Raw genomic sequence first — 7,478 nt, forward strand, 5'->3', positions numbered from 1 at the left:
GTTCTGTGGTGTTTTTCGGCTCTTTGTTTCGGTTCGGTCTGAGCAGAAGTCACCGTCCATGACCTGCCCAACGCCAGACGGATCCCGCATCTTCCGGAAAACTTTATTTGATGTGTACTTTTGAGTTAAAACACACAGTAAAAATGAAAATTAAACCATTTACGTCTCCATGACAACTCCTGATGAAGATCATGTGATGTCATGAAAAGCTCCAGAACAGGTGCTAAACACACGTCACGGTGAGACTGTTTAGATACACAAAATACTGATTGAAGAGAGCAGTAGTGAGCTGAACGCACCCTGCAGTTCCGGTCCAAACCACTAGAGGGCGACGTCCCTCCACACAGAAACCACATTGGGAACCACAGCAGAAAGAGAAGAGCCAAAATGGAGGAAGAGCTAAGATCAGCTTTGGTTTGTTTGAGTTTTAGTAGTTCGTTAGTAAGCTGGTTAGTAGTTTTCAATTCAAATATTCAAAATTCTGTGTTTAAAAGAAGTGTGAATGTGAAGGTTTGAGTTTGAAGAGTTTTAATGTTCAGTGTGTGTGTGTGAGTCGGGTGCTGACTGAGCATTGGTTGTGAGGTCCACATGTGGCCTCATCCATGAAAACATGTCGCTCGGCAAATGACAAAATAAAGTTAGATTCAGCTCACGTCCTTCAACACAGATGTGAGAAACAGCAGCTGACAGGAAACGGGCAAGACACTCTGTGTGTGTGTGTGTGTGTGTGAGTGTGAAGCTCACACACACACACACACACACTACAGTCCAGACCAGTGAGATCATCTCTGCCATGTTAAACATAATGTAATTTCACCCCCTCACAATGAGGGGCGTTGATGCACAGAGAGGAAGTCATTAGTGATGTGGATGTGAGTCTGCGTGGGGTCGTCGTTTCATTCATTCATTCATTCATTCATTCATTTCGTTGCTCAACTCGGGGCTTCTTTCATGAATTTCTGCCGCTTGAAAATGTGCAGAGATCCAACAGCAGCACATCTGTTGAGGTCCTCATCTTGATGTAAATTGAGGTTAATTTTTTCCCGTCTCACTCGACGCCCCTGTTGACTGAAGCCTCCCTCGCTGAGTTCAGCTTCACACCAGTTTGTCTTCAAATGTGGGCTGCGGCACAGTGATCTGCTTCTCAGACTGGTTTGTTCCCCAGTGAAGCCTGTTCACATCACACACACAGTCTGCTCTCTTCATCGGGTAAAGCTGGTGATCACTGAAATTTATCCTGCATGCAAAGCTGAAACGCACAACTAATGTCTCCGAGGATTTAACCTCTGGGGACGGCGGTGAATGTTCCGGGCCAGCGGAGATCCAGATAACGAATATCTGGGCCAAGACTTTCTCCTTTGTGAACTGGTCATTTTTTAAATCCGATCACCAACAGGAGAGTGGAGTTCTGGTTGAGTTTAGTTATCGTTAGATAAAAGCCGAGTGCTCTGCCTCTTTGTTCTCTGCATGCAAATGTAAGCTGCTCCCTCTGCATAATCTAAAAATAATAATTGCCATTTCTGCACATGGACTACAGCACCAGTAGTATGGGTCTCACAGAATTCATCACCAGCAGAAACAGATTGTTACCCGCACTATTTCCACTGTGCTAAACACCGCCTAACACATGGCTAACTAGCTAACATTACAGACAATATCATGGTAGAAAATCTTAAGTGTTCCCAGCTCAAAATGATGCTGAACTGTAGTTAGACATTTCAGTCAACACCACAAATTAACATTTTTTATGAGTGGTTTTAGTTCCAGATAATATGGAGCGCCATGAGTACTGTTTCAGTTCTACCTTCTGTGGTAACGAGAGTAAACTCGTTAGGCAAGATGGCGTCACAAACTACACTACAGAACTACGGTGTCCCGGGGGGGCAACCAGTTAGCTATACTAGCTTATCTAGTAACAGAATGGCGCAATGGCCTTCTAGTGAAGGAAATAAACCACTGCCTTACACAAATGAAGTCTGCTCAAACATGATTGGTCAATACTACTCAGATTACAAACAGACTACAAACCATAGCAAACCCGAGTGCTTTCAGTAGCAAAATCCTTCCTCTTGCCTACAGATTCTACGTTCGTACATCTGTTTCTAGCATTTATGCTAACAGCTCTGTGAGGTTACACTTAGCAGAGGTGTGGACTCGAGTCACATGACTTGAGTCAGCCTCAACACTGAGCTACTGCCACCTGGTGTAATGTTTACCATGAGCGGGTTAGCGTGCTCATATTCGCTAATCAGCATGAAGCAGCTGAAGCTCATGATGAGTTTTGCAGGAATGTGGTAACAAACTGAAGTACTGAGCAAAGTCAGTGAGATTCATCCTCTGGGAATCACGAGTCCACATGTGGAGTCAAAATGAAAATGAAAATGACTGACTTGCAGTCTGATGCATGTTTCAACTACAGATACCAGCAAACAGACCAAGTAAATGACTTAAAGGCCAAGTACCTCCACAGTTCAGCCACAATGACCAGTTTTCTAAATCATAATAAACTTTCAAAACATTTTCATTTCATTTAATTGATGAATGTGTCTAGGGACAGCACACATTACGCATTATGTAAACACACAAAATGTCCTTAAATGTGACGTATTGTTTATCTGCCGTCCCGTGAGATTGAGTAGAATCAGACAGCAGCTCAGCAAAACAGAAGCCTTCAGCTTGTAGTCAGTTCAGATAAATAGCCTGCGTGTTAAACTGGAGACGGTGGACTCTTGTTGTCATGTTGTTGAACGCTCTACTATCAGGCTGAGCACTGGCACATATTATGACCAGCATAAATGATGACTACGTTCCTGAAAAGAAGGTCACACGCTGTGGAAAAATGCTCTCAGATGTGAAGCTCCGACGCTGCATGCCTCTTGTGCTTCCATCGACTGCTCCTTGAAATGCTGCACGAGTCTTTTTTTCGTGTCCTTTGGGCTTGGAGCTGGACGCTCGCTGCTCCTGGTGTACAGGAGGGCGGCGTAGCGTGGAGAACCTCACCTGGAGTTATTGACATAGCTGTGAAATGTCCACAAGGTCTCCCAGGTGTCTCTCCCAACAGCAGCCAGTGTGTTTGTTATTCTGTAAGAGCTGAGACCCAGGAGTCTTCCTCCTCCTCCTCCTCCTCCTCCTCCTCCTCCATCAGCATCAAGGTTCACAACAAGAGGATTCGCTGTGCAGACTGAAGCTTTGAGTTTCTGTATTATGAGTGCAGCTCACTTCATCACATCCTGAACATCAAGCTGCAATAAGCTTATTTTGTCTTTAAGATTGTGGCTGCTGTGTGTTTGAATGTAAAAACTGCACTGAAGTACAAGTTTGAGGTACTTGAATCTTTTCTTTACGTGCCACCACATCAGGACCTGATTACCTGTTCTGCATCCTTTTCTTGTTCTGCTCTTCTTTTCCTTACTGGGGACAGTTCAGCCATTAACTGTGAATCAAAAAATTTGTCCTCTCAAAATATAATAAAATGGATATTATAAAAATGTTCCATGTTTTTGCCACAGGATGACTGAGTCTGTAGGACAGAAACGTCAACATCAGGATTCCCAAAGCACTGAGCACGCGATTCATCAGTCAGCTGAGACATTTTATGGTTTCAGCTTCAGGGTTTTCTTCTTCTCTTTTCAGTGAAGACAATCACTTAAAGTAGAACATAAGACTAATCAACTCTGAAAACAATCCTTAGTTGGATTCCTGTACAGAGTAGCTCAAAATGAGCTCCACCTCCAGCAGCTACAACAGGATCTGAGAGCTTCCTCCACCGCTTTTGTTTTTCCACTTGTTACCCTGAACCTCACGGAGCAGCTCCGCCTTCCTCCATCACCCGAACCTCACGGAGCAGCTCCACCTTCCTCCATCACCCGAACCTCACCGAGCAGCTCCACCTTCCTCCATCACCCGAACCTCACAGAGCAGCTCCGCCTTCCTCCATCACCCGAACTTCAGGGAGCAGCTCCACCTTCCTCCATCACCCGAACCTCACGGAGCAGCTCCGCCTTCCTCCATCACCCGAACCTCACGGAGCAGCTCCACCTTCCTCCATCACCCGAACCTCAGGGAGCAGCTCCACCTTCCTCCATCACCTGGCAGTGACACATCAACACTGACAGGGAATTCGTTCATTCATTCATTTTTTAACAACTAGACAGGCGTCACGCACCATCCAGCACTTCTGATGGCTGCTTTGGCTGGTGTTAATCTCCAAACATCCTGAATATGTAAAATATTTGTCTGATCATAGAAAAAGCAAAGATGGAAGCCACAAGCACATCGCTAACGCAATACAAATACGAGCTTCATGCTTCACAACATGCTGGCTGTAAAAATGCTGATGAAAAAGTGATGTTAGGGATCCATTTAATATATATTAAACACATTAAACTTAAACGTCAAAGGCATAATCCTTCAAGCTGCACTAATCAATTTCTAACACAGGAGCATTACATCAGTTGACAGTGAACGCAGCTGCAGACAGTGAACGCAGCTGCAGTCACCCCGCAGCAGCCTGCCAAACAGCTGAAGAAGACGGGGACTTTAAGATGAAGATAATGGCTGAATTTTCGTTTTTGATTGGACTGTTCCTTTAAGCCAGCAGTGATTTTTGCTTGTTTGTTTGTTTTTTCAAGTACTTTGTTACATGTTGAAGAGTTAACACTTGCGGTAATGTGAAATAAACTGATGTGACGTGTTGTCCCTCAAGAGGTTGAATGCCATCGAAGGCACTGTATGGACAAAAGAATTGGGACACACGTCTTTGTTTTTGAAATCTGGTGTTGTATGGGGCTGCTTTTCAGGTTTGGCCTCGGCCCCTGACTTCCAGTGAAGGCAAAGAGTATTTGTGAAGCCACAAATGCTCTACTGCATGAATGGGCACAAATTCCCACAGAAACACTCCAACATGTTGTGGAAAGCCTTCACAGAAGAGTGGAAGCTGTTAGAGCTGCAAAGCTGTCTGTGTGTTTACAATGAGACGTCATTAAAGTCCCTGTTGGTGTGAAGGGCAGGTGGCCCAATACTTTTGTCTATATGGTGAACTGTTTTCCGTGGCGTCAGACTGATTGTCGTGTTTCCAGCATCTTTCAGTCAGAGCAGAGACACTAATCTACCCCCCGCCTGTGCCCAGCGCCGCTGGGCGACCTTTCTTTGCCCAGAGTCCTTCACGCTCGCGGCTCCTCTGGAGGCCTGTCAGGGCTCATACATCAGGCGTGGACGGCTGGGCCCGTCACGTGTGACAGGAGAGCACGCTGAGGTAATGGACGGCGACAAGCTCACAACTCGCTGCTCCAACCAGCGAGACAGGAGCGTGTCTTTCACGTCTCTCAAGATGTCTTCCTGCAGAGGCCGAGACACGGGGACGGTAGACGGGCGACGGGAGACAGACAAGCTGTCGTGCTGCACGGCAGGTGGTGAAATCAGAGGGAAGACGGAGTCGTTTGTATGCAGGGTGTTGAGTTGTTTGTGTGACTTCTGAGGAAAGACTGAAGCGTTTGGGCTCATTCTGTTCGGCTGCTCGGTTTGTCCACACTGTACGCCTCTCTGTGTTAGCCACATGTTTCCAGCAGGAGACACACACACACACACACACACACTTCCTCACATTCACAGTCTCTCACTCACATGAAGTAAACGTATCAACAACAAAAACCGAGCCCCTCATAATACATAAAGATAAAACAGAATATTTGGACAAAAAGACCCTGTTTGGGTTTGGGTTTGAGTTTGGGTTTGAGTTTAGGTTTGGGATTAATTTTCAGTTTAGGTTTGAGTTTGTTGCCACAAACGCTGCTGAAAACTCCCTCCATGTGTTGTTCAAAACATCTGCTGCTCGACTCCACCTTCTGGGAAGAAAGTTAGCTTGTGAATGTAATCTTAACGTGATCTGACATGTATTGAACCTATGAAACGTAAAAACTAACGTATCCATGGTTTGCTGCAACAGCTGCCATTAACAATCTGACCAAGAAGAAGCCTCATTACTTTTCCTCTGTACCAACATGTCCTCCATCTTACTGAACCGACAGAAATAACACGAAGCCCCCAACACAAAGATGTGATTTTTATCAAATGATCTTTTCTATTATTTTTCAGCCATGTGAACTTTTAAGTGTTTTCATTGCTCTCTTTTGAGCTTTTACTTTATGCAAACACAGCATAGCACATATAGCATTTTGTGATCATGATTTTACTGAACTAATACTCATAAATCTTTTGTTCCCAGGGAGAGTCAAGTGCATTGCACACTGCATCAACCCAAAGTTTGGGTGAAGAAGCTGCCTTTGTGCTCCGAGAGAAGCTCAATGGTTCTAAGCTGAGATAAATCCTACTGATGTGTTATGGTTTCCCTGCTGTGAATGGCTTTCTCACCCACTGTGAGACTGGGATGTCGGCTGCATTATTTAAAAATCCTCCTCCCTGCCTCGGCCTCCAAACCGCTGCATGTTCCCTCTTTCCCTGAGAGCACAAAGCAAAACGGTTGATTTGTTTTTACAGACAAGGTGAGCACTTCTCAGGACTGAAAATGTGGATGTCAGTTGGACCACCCATGGAGGAGATGGCGAGCGGAGGTTTCACTCGTCCTCATCGCGGCTGCTGATTGTGCTGAACAGACTGGAGCTCCCTGGTGTCCTCGACATTTTCTGCCAGATGGTCCTCCTCAGTCAGTGGAGGGAACAGAGGAGTCCTGTTCACGGTGCTGCCCTGCACCGAGCTGTGTGAGACGGATCCTTATGCCCTTCACACAAAAACAACAAGCAGCTTGCTGAAATATGATGTATATTATGTGGATAAAAGTATTGGGACACCTGACCTTCACACCAACAGGGACTTTAATGACGCCTCATTGTAAACACACAGACAGCTTTGCAGCTCTAACAGCTTCCACTCTTCTGTGAAGGCTTTCCACAACATGTTGGAGTGTTTCTGTGGGAATTTGTGCCCATTCATGCAGTAGAGCATTTGTGAGGTCACACACTGATGTTGGACCAAAAGGCCTGGCTCACAATCTCCGTTCCAGTTCATCCCAAAGGTGTTGGATGGGGTTGAGGTCAGGGCTCTGTGTGGGCCAGTCAAGTTCTTCCACACCAAACTCATCCAACCATGTCTTTATGGAGCTTTGCTTTGTGCACTGGGGCACAGTCATGCTGGAATAGAAAAGGGCCTTCAACAAACTGTTGCCACAAAGTTGGAAGCATAGCATTGTCCAAAATGTCTTGGTGTGCTGAAGCATTAAGATTTCCCTTCACTGGAAGTCAGGAGCCGAGTCCAAACCCTGAGGAACAGCCCCATGGAGAGGACACTTTTGTCTATATAGTGTATTTCTCTGAAGCCCAAAGACCCCAGACTGATTTGAAAAGATGTTATTACACCTTTTTTAAAAGCCAAAAATCTTTACTGTATCTGCCAAGCTAAAAGCTGTTTATTCCCCAATGATAAATTTGAGCAAAAAAAAAAAGTTTTTCCCCTTTAACTGATGT

Source organism: Scatophagus argus, chromosome 1 (genome assembly GCF_020382885.2).
Source record: "Scatophagus argus isolate fScaArg1 chromosome 1, fScaArg1.pri, whole genome shotgun sequence".
Classification (NCBI taxonomy): Eukaryota; Metazoa; Chordata; class Actinopteri; family Scatophagidae; genus Scatophagus; species Scatophagus argus.